At 38.9% G+C, this 9939-nt stretch overlaps 1 long non-coding RNA gene across 2 annotated transcripts; it reads left to right on the forward strand.

Moving 5' to 3' along the window:
• The first annotated feature begins 8233 nt into the window (after positions 1-8233).
• Positions 8234-9362, forward strand: LOC134321828 (uncharacterized). Of its 2 annotated transcripts, XR_010013923.1 has the most exons (3): positions 8234-8269; positions 8870-9003; positions 9163-9362. It is a non-coding gene; the product is annotated as an uncharacterized LOC134321828 (long non-coding RNA). The 2 variants fall into 2 exon arrangements; XR_010013922.1 differs by lacking the exon at positions 8234-8269 and having other exon boundaries at positions 8615-9003.
• The last annotated feature ends 577 nt before the right edge of the window (positions 9363-9939 follow it).

Raw genomic sequence — 9939 nt, forward strand, 5'->3', positions numbered from 1 at the left:
AACTCTCCATAGATTTCTTTGCCTGCCTGCGTTTTGACCCATGCTATGAATTATAATTATGATTTGCCCCAGTAAATCACTGGCAGAGATGCCTCATAAAGATGCAGCAACTTGGATGCAGATAAGTGGATGGATTCTTCCTAAATTTTTACAACAGCGCAACCACCATCCACCTCTGCCAGTGTACAATGCATTTCTATCTATGCCAACATTTATAGTCTATACATCTATAGTCTTTTTACAGACACGTCCTTGTAGTTTGCCAGAGTTTACACCTGGTGGTTGAAGGTTTCATCATACAATGTCAGTTACATTTCTAATATTTAAAAGAAGCTAAAAAAAGTTTTATGCTCTCCCAGTTGACTGACACACCACGCTTGTGTGAGATGAAACTATTGTTTGACAGGTACCCTGACAATCTGACAGTGAACAACTTTAAATCCTTTCCTAGAGAATAATTTCTACATACAGGAGAGGCCCCACTCAAAGAACATTTTGGTGGGTGACCAGTCTTCTAGTCCCACGCAGATTGTCAGTTTATTTTAATGTCCAAATAATTCACATGACTGGCTCTAATGCTACCTTGAGGATTGCTGCTCTTGTGCACATTGTCATTCCCACTTTCTCTGAGGTTGCCATTGCTTTTCACCTTTGCACTAAGGGCTCCGCTCTGCCTCCAGCCTTAGCAAGGTCAACGTCTACTCACTGATGGTACAGAGATTGCAGCAGTGCTACCTTTTCCTGAGGCTGAAGTAATTCCACACCCTTCTCCTGCCAAGAATGTTGCTCTGTTTCCAGATTCTCATGACTGCTTCCAAGTCCCAACAGCATGCAGGTTACCTGCCAGCTGTCTGTATTTATTAGCTGAGTTTGCTGATCCAAGTGAGTTTGTGGGTTCCTGGAGTTCTTTGATGTCAGTATATACTCCCCTTTTAGAGATCACCTGGCTACCTTTATGTCCTTTGTGTTCGTACTCTGCTATTGGAAAGCAGGCACATTACAACATGTAATTGATTTCGGGTAGCCCTGTCACTGCTGTTCCAGCTGTGATAAATGATAAATCAGGGTTTTGTCATATATGCACTCCTGTCAGAATGTCAGATTCTCTATATTTCTTTTTTTCTGTCTGAAGTAATATTGTTTTATTATAAATGACTAAAGTAGAACGTATTTCCAATATTTTCACTGAACAAAATAATTGTATTTTGTAAATATAAACAAATTTAGACATGGTTGCCTGAAACACATTTAAAAAAGTTAGGAAAGAGGCATGTTCACCATGGTGTTACATAACCCTTCCTATTAATTACACTTTGTAAATATTTGTAAACTAAAGATACTAACTGATTCAATTTTGCTAAAACTTCTGCTCAAGAACTACTCAACAGCCTGTGCTTGCCATTGTCTGATTCTCCTTATCAATATGCACTTTACATTTTAATAGGAGACAGATGTGGACTGCCAGGCTAGTCAAGCACACACACACTCTGGGTCTGTTAGAAAACCTAGTGAGCTACCATGTTGTCTACTGCCTACATAGGCAGCTGCCTAAGTAAAGATAATTCTAATATGTCATCAACTTATAAGTTAGGATATTTGGACGTGCTACTTAGACAGCAATTCCATCAGTTTTTGCTTATTAAGCTAACACAGTTAGCCTCATGCCATTCAAACCAATGGGATGAGATGGCACCAGGCGCTAGCATGTCAACTAACATCTCCCGCTGTGTACCAAAAACAGTTATATTGTTGCTGACAAGCTCGAATTTGCAAATAAATGACTTTGTACAAGTTAACTTAACTCCGTTTGTTGCTCCGCATCCGTCTGCCATATTTGTAATTTTTTGTGAGGAAAGCTATGCCGCACTGAATGCTGGGATTGCCTTCACCGCTAAGGAAGCATCAGATGCTCCTTCAGTCGAAAATACCAGTCAAATTTAAGGTACCTTACTAGGCAGCATTTTAAGGCATCTAAGAATTCAAACAGCCTTCTTCTCAGGAGGGCGGGTAGGATGATGTAAAATGCTGTCTATGTAGAGAGCTCACTAGGTTTTCGAACACATCCTCTGTCTCTATGAAGCCACACATTTGTGCAGAATGAGGTCTGGCATTGTTTTGCTGTAACCATGGAGTTCCTGGGAAAAGACATTGCCATAATGCCAGCATAAGTCTCTTTAAAATCTAAATTTACACCTCCATGTCTTTGTTAACCTCACACATATGCCTGCCATCCATACCATGGGCACTGATGCACTCCCATACCATGACAGATGTTGGCTTTTGCACTATTTGCCAATCACAGTCTGCATGATCCTTTTCGTCATTGGCACAGAGAACTCAATGTTAAAAATAGAATTTTTTGCTGGTGATTAATGTAGAAATTTAATTGACAATTTGTTGGAGGACTTTTAGAAGATTATTAGCTGTTCAGATATTTGATTGTTATAATGAAGTTATTATTAAAAAATAGTTTGTTTATTTGTTTGTATTTTATTAGAAAGCTGGCACATTACAACATGTCATTGTTTCCTGGTAGCCCTGCCACTATTGTTCCAGCAGTGATAAATGATCAGGATACTGAATCAGGATTCTGTCACATATACATTCTGTCGGATCATCCATATTTCTTAGCCCTGTGTGAAAAAGCTCATGCAATAAGATTTATTGGCTTTTCCATTTTTGTCTTGGTAATTTATACTCTACAACCAGAGAGGAACTCCCCCTCCTCACACACTCCCACTTCCATCTCAACCATAATACTTTACAACCAGTAATAATACATACGTACCCTAAGGGAGAAAGCTTATTGCTTTAAAATATTAGATTGGCAGCTTTTTAGTGAAGATTAATGTGTGGCTTACACAGGTAAATAAGAAAAATGCTGGAAATTTTGTTGGACCAACACATACGCACACACACAAATACAGTTGATTTTTTAAAGTATTTAAACCCTTTGGCTTTTTGCACACTATTGTATTTATACATAAAATTCATAATTCACAAATTCACAAATTTATAAATAATGCTCAGCAATTAAATTGTGTCTGTAATTTAATATATATAATACAATACATATCAGTAATATAAGCAAACACTAAGGCTATGAGTATATCCAGAACCCCATTGGCCTAAATAACTTTAAAGTTTGTACAGTATGAGCAGAGGGGTCTTGATTTGTTCTAAACGAAGTCTGGTACGATTCATTTCAGATATTAAAACAATACAAATTAAATACATCTAAAAGAACCAAACGCAGTACATGATGTCACATGATGTGACACTAAATGTGCTGCAAGAGAACAGAGTACTTTGTTTGGTGTGTCCAACTGAGGAATGTCTGGCACTGTTTTTGACTCCTTTATCCATTTTACCCACTCTTGCTGTTCGTAAAAATACCACAAGGTATACACAACTCCAATAAGTGCATTAAGCCCAGCATGGTGCATTGTTCTGACGCTTAATACTGCCTAATAGCTGCTTAATACTGTTCAGGTTAATAGTGGGTTCAGCACCCTACAAATCCATTGTGAAATGCATTAATCAACCCTGGACATTACTAAAATCCATTTTCATTTGAACAGCATAATGCAAAGCTGAAATGTTGGCTTCATCTATTTGTTGTTGAGAATTTGTTTATGGTTATGGTTTCTGTAGAAGCCATTAAAATTACAGCTGTTGTTTTGCAACTTTTAAACATTATTTTAAAATTAATATGCATTGCCTTTAATATATAATACACATTACCCACTCACTTTCTTAACCGCTTATCCAGTTAGGGTCGCCGGGGAGGCAGGGGGTTGGGGGTTGTTTTTTAAATACATTTGGCATTAGAAGTTCTAAACAAGTTCAGTTGGGGAAAATTGGCAAATTAAAGTAAATGATAAAATTTACTAGTTGTGTACAGAAGGTTGTCCGATGTTTATTTTTTATTTGTTTGTTTGTTGTCCTGTTTTTATGTGTTTATGCTGGTTTATAATAACCCTATAACTATAATGACTTTATGACCAACAAGCCAGTACAGCAGGGACATCACCAGATGTAAAGTCTGACAAGGCATAACTCACTTACATGTCTAATTACTTACTTACATCTGTTAGAACAGCCAGTCTACTTAAAATTTAAAATCTACAGACAGAGAGGGCGGACCATAATGCTGAGCCATCATGCGTATTAATATGAGTTAGCTTGAATGTAAATTCTTAAACATCTGTAAAATAATTCATCATAAGTAATCATGCTTTCTGCTTTCAACACTTAAACAGAATGATAACCATACAACCAAGTATCTTGTTTTTAAGGTTCCCTCCACCCATTTGCAGCTATAACAGTTTGTTTCCATTCAGTTAAATTAGCATTTGTTAGGTCTGTCACTGATGCTGTACCAGAAGTTCTGACTTGCAATCAACATTCCAGCTCGTCCCAAAATTGTTCAAAAGGATTAGGGTCAGGACTATCTGCAGGCCACTTAACAAACCATTTTTTTACATATATATTTCATGTGTTTTACTCCCAATTTAGCGTAGTCAATTTGTCTTCCGCTGCTGGGGGAGCCCCGATTTTCACAGTTGAGGAGGGTATAGGAGGGTATATTGCTGCTCACGCCACCTCCGACCCGCAAGCAGCCCTTAACGGAACCCTTTTCCACCTATGCACTCTGCACTGGTGCCTTTATCAGCCAATCAGGGTCCTTACACAGCATTTGAAGATCCCACCCACATATTCCGGTCATCCCTCACTGCAGGCACTGCCAATTATGCCCGCTAGATGGCCACTGCAGGCCCAGCCAACCGGTGGCAACGCCGAGTTTCGAACCGAGGGGTTCAAAATCTTGGCGCTGGTGTGTTAGCGGAATATCCCGCTGCAATACCTGGTGATACCGAGTCAATGATATGAATAACAAAATTTATCTCTTAGTCTCAGTCTTTAAAGACTTAAAGAGTTAACAAATTAAATACATTTCACTTATTATTATTATTTAAATGAAATTATCATAAACTGAGGGTCTAAATATTCCAACAATACTGTAAAACAGTAAGTCAGATGGTATGTAAGTCTGACACAAGTCATTTTCTGTTCTGAAAAGTGCTAATGTGTTAATTTACAATGTTCTAAACAGGATTTAACCCCTGTACTGTAGAAATAGTACCTCTGGTTCTCTAACCCATCAGATTGCCTTACCTTTACTTTATTTGTGCATTAGCAGCCCTAAATTCAAAGCAGGATGTCCCTTGGGCACAGGGTGATGCTAACTCTGAATGACTGGGACTGTTAAGCACTAGTTTGGCTGCTCAATGGGTTTACAACAGCAGCATTCTAAGGTAAAGTGGGAATTCAACTGCTTTCATATGCAAACAAATTGTTATAATTTCTTTTTTGAATACAAAATGCAAATATCACAGGTTTCTAAAATAAATAAGCCCCTTGGAGTTTGAGGTGCTTTGTTGTTGTTGTTGTACTGTTTAGCACATCAGACTACTTTTTTGTAAAGCCATTATTTGTGTGTTAGTGAGTGTATGTTTGGTGGGGAGTGATCGGAGAACTGTTTTGTGTATTAGTGTGCAGAGAAGCTAATCAGTAGACAGAAACAACCAGTGAAACAAGGCAGTGAGTGTGTGGTGCACGTCTCCTGCTGAATGTGTGCATGCCTGTGTGAGGAATACAAATGAGAAAACAGTTGAGTTTAAATCTATACCTGTTATCTGTTCCCACATTCTCTCCTCGCTGCGTCTTGCTGCACAAATGGCGAAAGAGAAACACTTTCAACTGGAAGACTGCGAATAATTAATTACACATTTAAATCCCTTACATCTATCATCCATATTGGATTCCGACTGCATTCTGTGTGCTTAGCAAGCATTAGTTAAACATCTGCAGACGCTGGGTAGCTAGGGCTTTCACAGGGCTTGTTAGTTTAGCTTAAATTATACAAACACAGCATGTGAGTAATATTCTTTATAATATGCCAGACAGAAAACTAGAGGAATTCTTGTCGTACTGAAAAACAGACAAACATTCATTATACTTTAAAAGTAGATGTATTCCATGTGTTTATTGTTTGTCTGAGGCAGCATTTATATTTAAATTAGTCCAGCATCATTTTTGTAGCACCATAATGATGTCATTTATGAGAAGAGTAGCACTAGCACAGATTGTAATTTAACAGATTTATTTCAAATAAAAAATAAACATGACATCCTTTCAGGAATGTGATGTTTTCATGTCTTTTTGTTGGTCATTTTTTGGTAATTTTAATATTTGTGCTTATTGATCAATCCAAAATAATAAAACAAACTACTGCAAATCCAACTACAACTAATAAGTTTTATTCATTAAATAAATTCTCATTTAGCTATAAAACATGGTAGCAACTCGTTGGTTCAAAACTCAGCTCTGCCATCCGGCTGGGCTGGGCGGCTACATGAACAACGGTTGGCTGTTGTTCACACAGGATGGGAGCCGAATAGGGATTCCTCATAACTGATGCAATTATGACCTCTGCTGGCTGATTGATGGCACCTGCACAAGAGTCAAGAAATAATGCATTGATCAGGGTGTGTCTCTCCGTACACAAAGCTGATCTGCATATGAACTCTTCTCGTGCAGCTGAAAAGATGCAGTCGGCTACTGCACACGTGTCGGAGGGGGGGGGGGGGTGTCAGTCTCGTTCTCCTTAATCAGGGTGGGATTGGCATCAGTGGAGAGGAAGCATAATGCAATTGGGTAATTGGACGCGCTAAAATTCAGGAGAAAAATGGGAGAAAATGCATAAACAAAAATATAACAAAGAAATCTCATTTATTTATTCATTCATTGTCTGTTTTACCACCACTTTATCCTATTCAGGGTCACAATTGGTCCAATTCACTGGGCGAAGGACAGGAAACACCCTGGACAGGTCGCCAGTCCAACACAGGGCAAAAACACACACCCATTTACATTTTCAGCATTTAGCAGACGCTTTTATCCAAAGTGACTTATACCACTGTGACAGTATATTGTCTAAGCAATTAAGACTGCTCAAGGGCCCAACAGTGGCAACCTGCCAGTGATGGGGCGTGAACAAGCGACCTGTCGATTACTAGTCCAGTACCTTAACCATTAGACTACAACACACACACCTAGGGGAACTTTAGTATCTCCAGTTAACCTGACAGCATGTCTTTGGGAGGTAACCAGAGCTCCCGGAGAAGACCTACGCAGACACAGAGAGAACATGCAAACTCCACAAAGAAAGGACCTGGACTGCTCCACCTGGGAATCAAACCCAAAGCCTTCTTGCTGTGATGCAAGCCCCTATTTACATTTTCATTTTCAGCATTTAGCAGACGCTTTTATCCAAAGCGACTTACACAATGAGCAGAACACGATGAGCAATGGAGGGTTAAGGGCCTTGCTCAGGGACCCAACAGTGGCAACTTGGTGGTGGCGGGGCTTGAACCGGCAACCTTCTGTTTACTAGTCCAGTACCTTAACCACTGAGCTACCACTGGCCCCTATGTCACCCTCATTAAACTCAAAAATTTTTAAAAAGGTGCTCAAGTGGCACAGCAGGATATTCTTCACACCAAGCCACTTTTCTTATCGAACACACAGCACAGCAGAGATTAAGGGCACAAAGAAAAATCGGCCGGAGGAAATGGATGTGTGTGACACAGGGCTGCATTAAGGAAAGAGCTGTTACTTGAATGTATTGCTTTTCTACATGCAACAATTACAAATTAATCCTGTATGTAAATGCCCTGTTTTATTATTGTATCGCACACCAGCGCCGAGCTTCTGAACACCCCGGTTCAAGTGCCAGCTCTGCTACCGGTCGGCTAGGCGCCATCTAGCAGGCACAATTGGCAGTGCCGGCAGCAGACAGAAATTGGCCACTGTTTCTGCTGGGTTGGGAAAATGACCGGACTAAGTGGGTGGGGTCTTCAAACGCTATGCACAGACCCTGGTTAGTAGATAGCGGAAGACAAAAAATTGATTACGCTTAATCGGGAGAAAAAAGGGAGAAAAATGTATAATAAATAGAAAAAACAAACAAATACACTAACCCACCACAGCCAGGGTAAGACTACCAAGTTTAAGTGCTTCTGGCCTGGTCCAGCGTTCAGCAGACACAGTTGACTGAAGTAGGATAGAACGCTTCTTGCCACAGCAGGAGTCACTCTTACAGAGTACAGTGGTTCAATGTACAAGCTAAGATGTACTGCTGGCCATTGTAAAGGTGCAGCAGTCCTCAACCACAGAGAGCAGAGGCTCCAGAGTCAGGGGACAGGTAAGTTCACTACATCATTCACCTCTTCATTTAGCTTCTGATAGAGTCGGGTTTAGATTGGGATATTTAATAAATATTCGTCTTTGTAAGGGACCGTCTGCAAATTACACGTTTTAAACGTTCTAGTAATGCCAAACTAAGTAAGTGAGTTCTCATAAAGCACATTTATAAGAAACTTTGTTTTGGAAGCTTTCTTAAAGAACAATAAATAAAATTACTTTATCGTTTTAATGGCTATAGTTGCTCCACATTAATGTGTCACTACACTCGAGTCGAATTACATGGAACTTTTGGACTCTTCCCTATGTAGGTCTTAATAAGTAAAATAAAATATAGATTCATTTTGTATACACAATCATAAACAAGCTGCTGCACATGGAAAGCTACAGACTTACAGTCTAACATTTCAAAATCTGTCTCAGTGCTCATTCTAACTTAGTCACTTGTACTATTAAAGTTTGTTATCTTTCTTTTATTACAGAAAATGTAATTCATTATAGATTGAGACCAAGCTCTCTTGAGTAACTGTTCTCTAAATATTTGATTGGGTGAATTGCTATAGACTGGTTTTGAAACTAAATTCAATTTTTGTGATTTCAGTATTGAACTTTTGATGGCATGAGGAAACAAACTGGTTTCACCAAAGTTGCACGAGGGCCAGAAACTAAATGGCTTCATGATTGACAATACATTTACATCAAAGGCAGTGTACATTAGACAATGACACATTTACGGTAAGTTATTTAAAAATAATGTAAGCAGTATGTTTATATTGCATATTATTAATAATAATAAGTAATTTGTAGCATTTAGATTTCATGGTTTGGCAATAGGCTAACCCCCAACATTTTCTAAATGCATTGTGTGTGTGTGTTTGTTTTGTTTGTTTTTAGTTTGTCACCACAGATTTAGAGGACAGTGGTGTGGAGGTTGACACGACAACAGCATCTAGTGACCACAGAAGTACCACACCAGTCATTGTATGACTACAAGGGCTAAGGATACCTTAATCCACCTGAGTGACAGATTATTTGCTGTTGAGACTGTTCTGAAATATTTGGTTTCTGCATGCAACAATAAATAAGAAACATTTGTTTGCTTGGGACAAGATCTTTGTTAACCAGTATAATAGTGATTTCCTGACCTGTCCATAACTTGATAAGAAATATCTAAATATTATATGGGGTGTCCTCGTATTTATTTTTTTTTTTTTTATTAACATTACTGCATTGTTTCATTTATCAGAAATACATTATGACGTTTTAATTACTATCACAAATAACTCTAATAACCATAACTAATTTGGAATTTGAACATTGTAAATTCTTTGGCCAGTTGCACACCCGTGATGGAAGGCATGTCCATTTGGGTCCAGCACCTGCAGCGCATGCCAGCGCTGTTTTCTGATGTTGCAAGACTGTTGTCCTCCTAGCACGTACCTTTCATCTGCATTTGGGGTGATTTGAAGTATCTTATTAACAATGTCAGCCAAAGTCGCAGACATTGCTGTATGCTCTCTCTCTCACACACACACACACGTCAGTTAACCAATTTGAAGTTGCTATTTGTGCCTGTATAATTTCCTCCTGATGATTCCAAAGCATACAGCTATTCTTTAGCAACGAATTTCAAGAGACAAACCGAAGGTAATTTGTTTATGTAGGATGACC

Source organism: Trichomycterus rosablanca, chromosome 10 (assembly GCF_030014385.1).
Source record: "Trichomycterus rosablanca isolate fTriRos1 chromosome 10, fTriRos1.hap1, whole genome shotgun sequence".
NCBI lineage: Eukaryota > Metazoa > Chordata > Actinopteri > Siluriformes > Trichomycteridae > Trichomycterus > Trichomycterus rosablanca.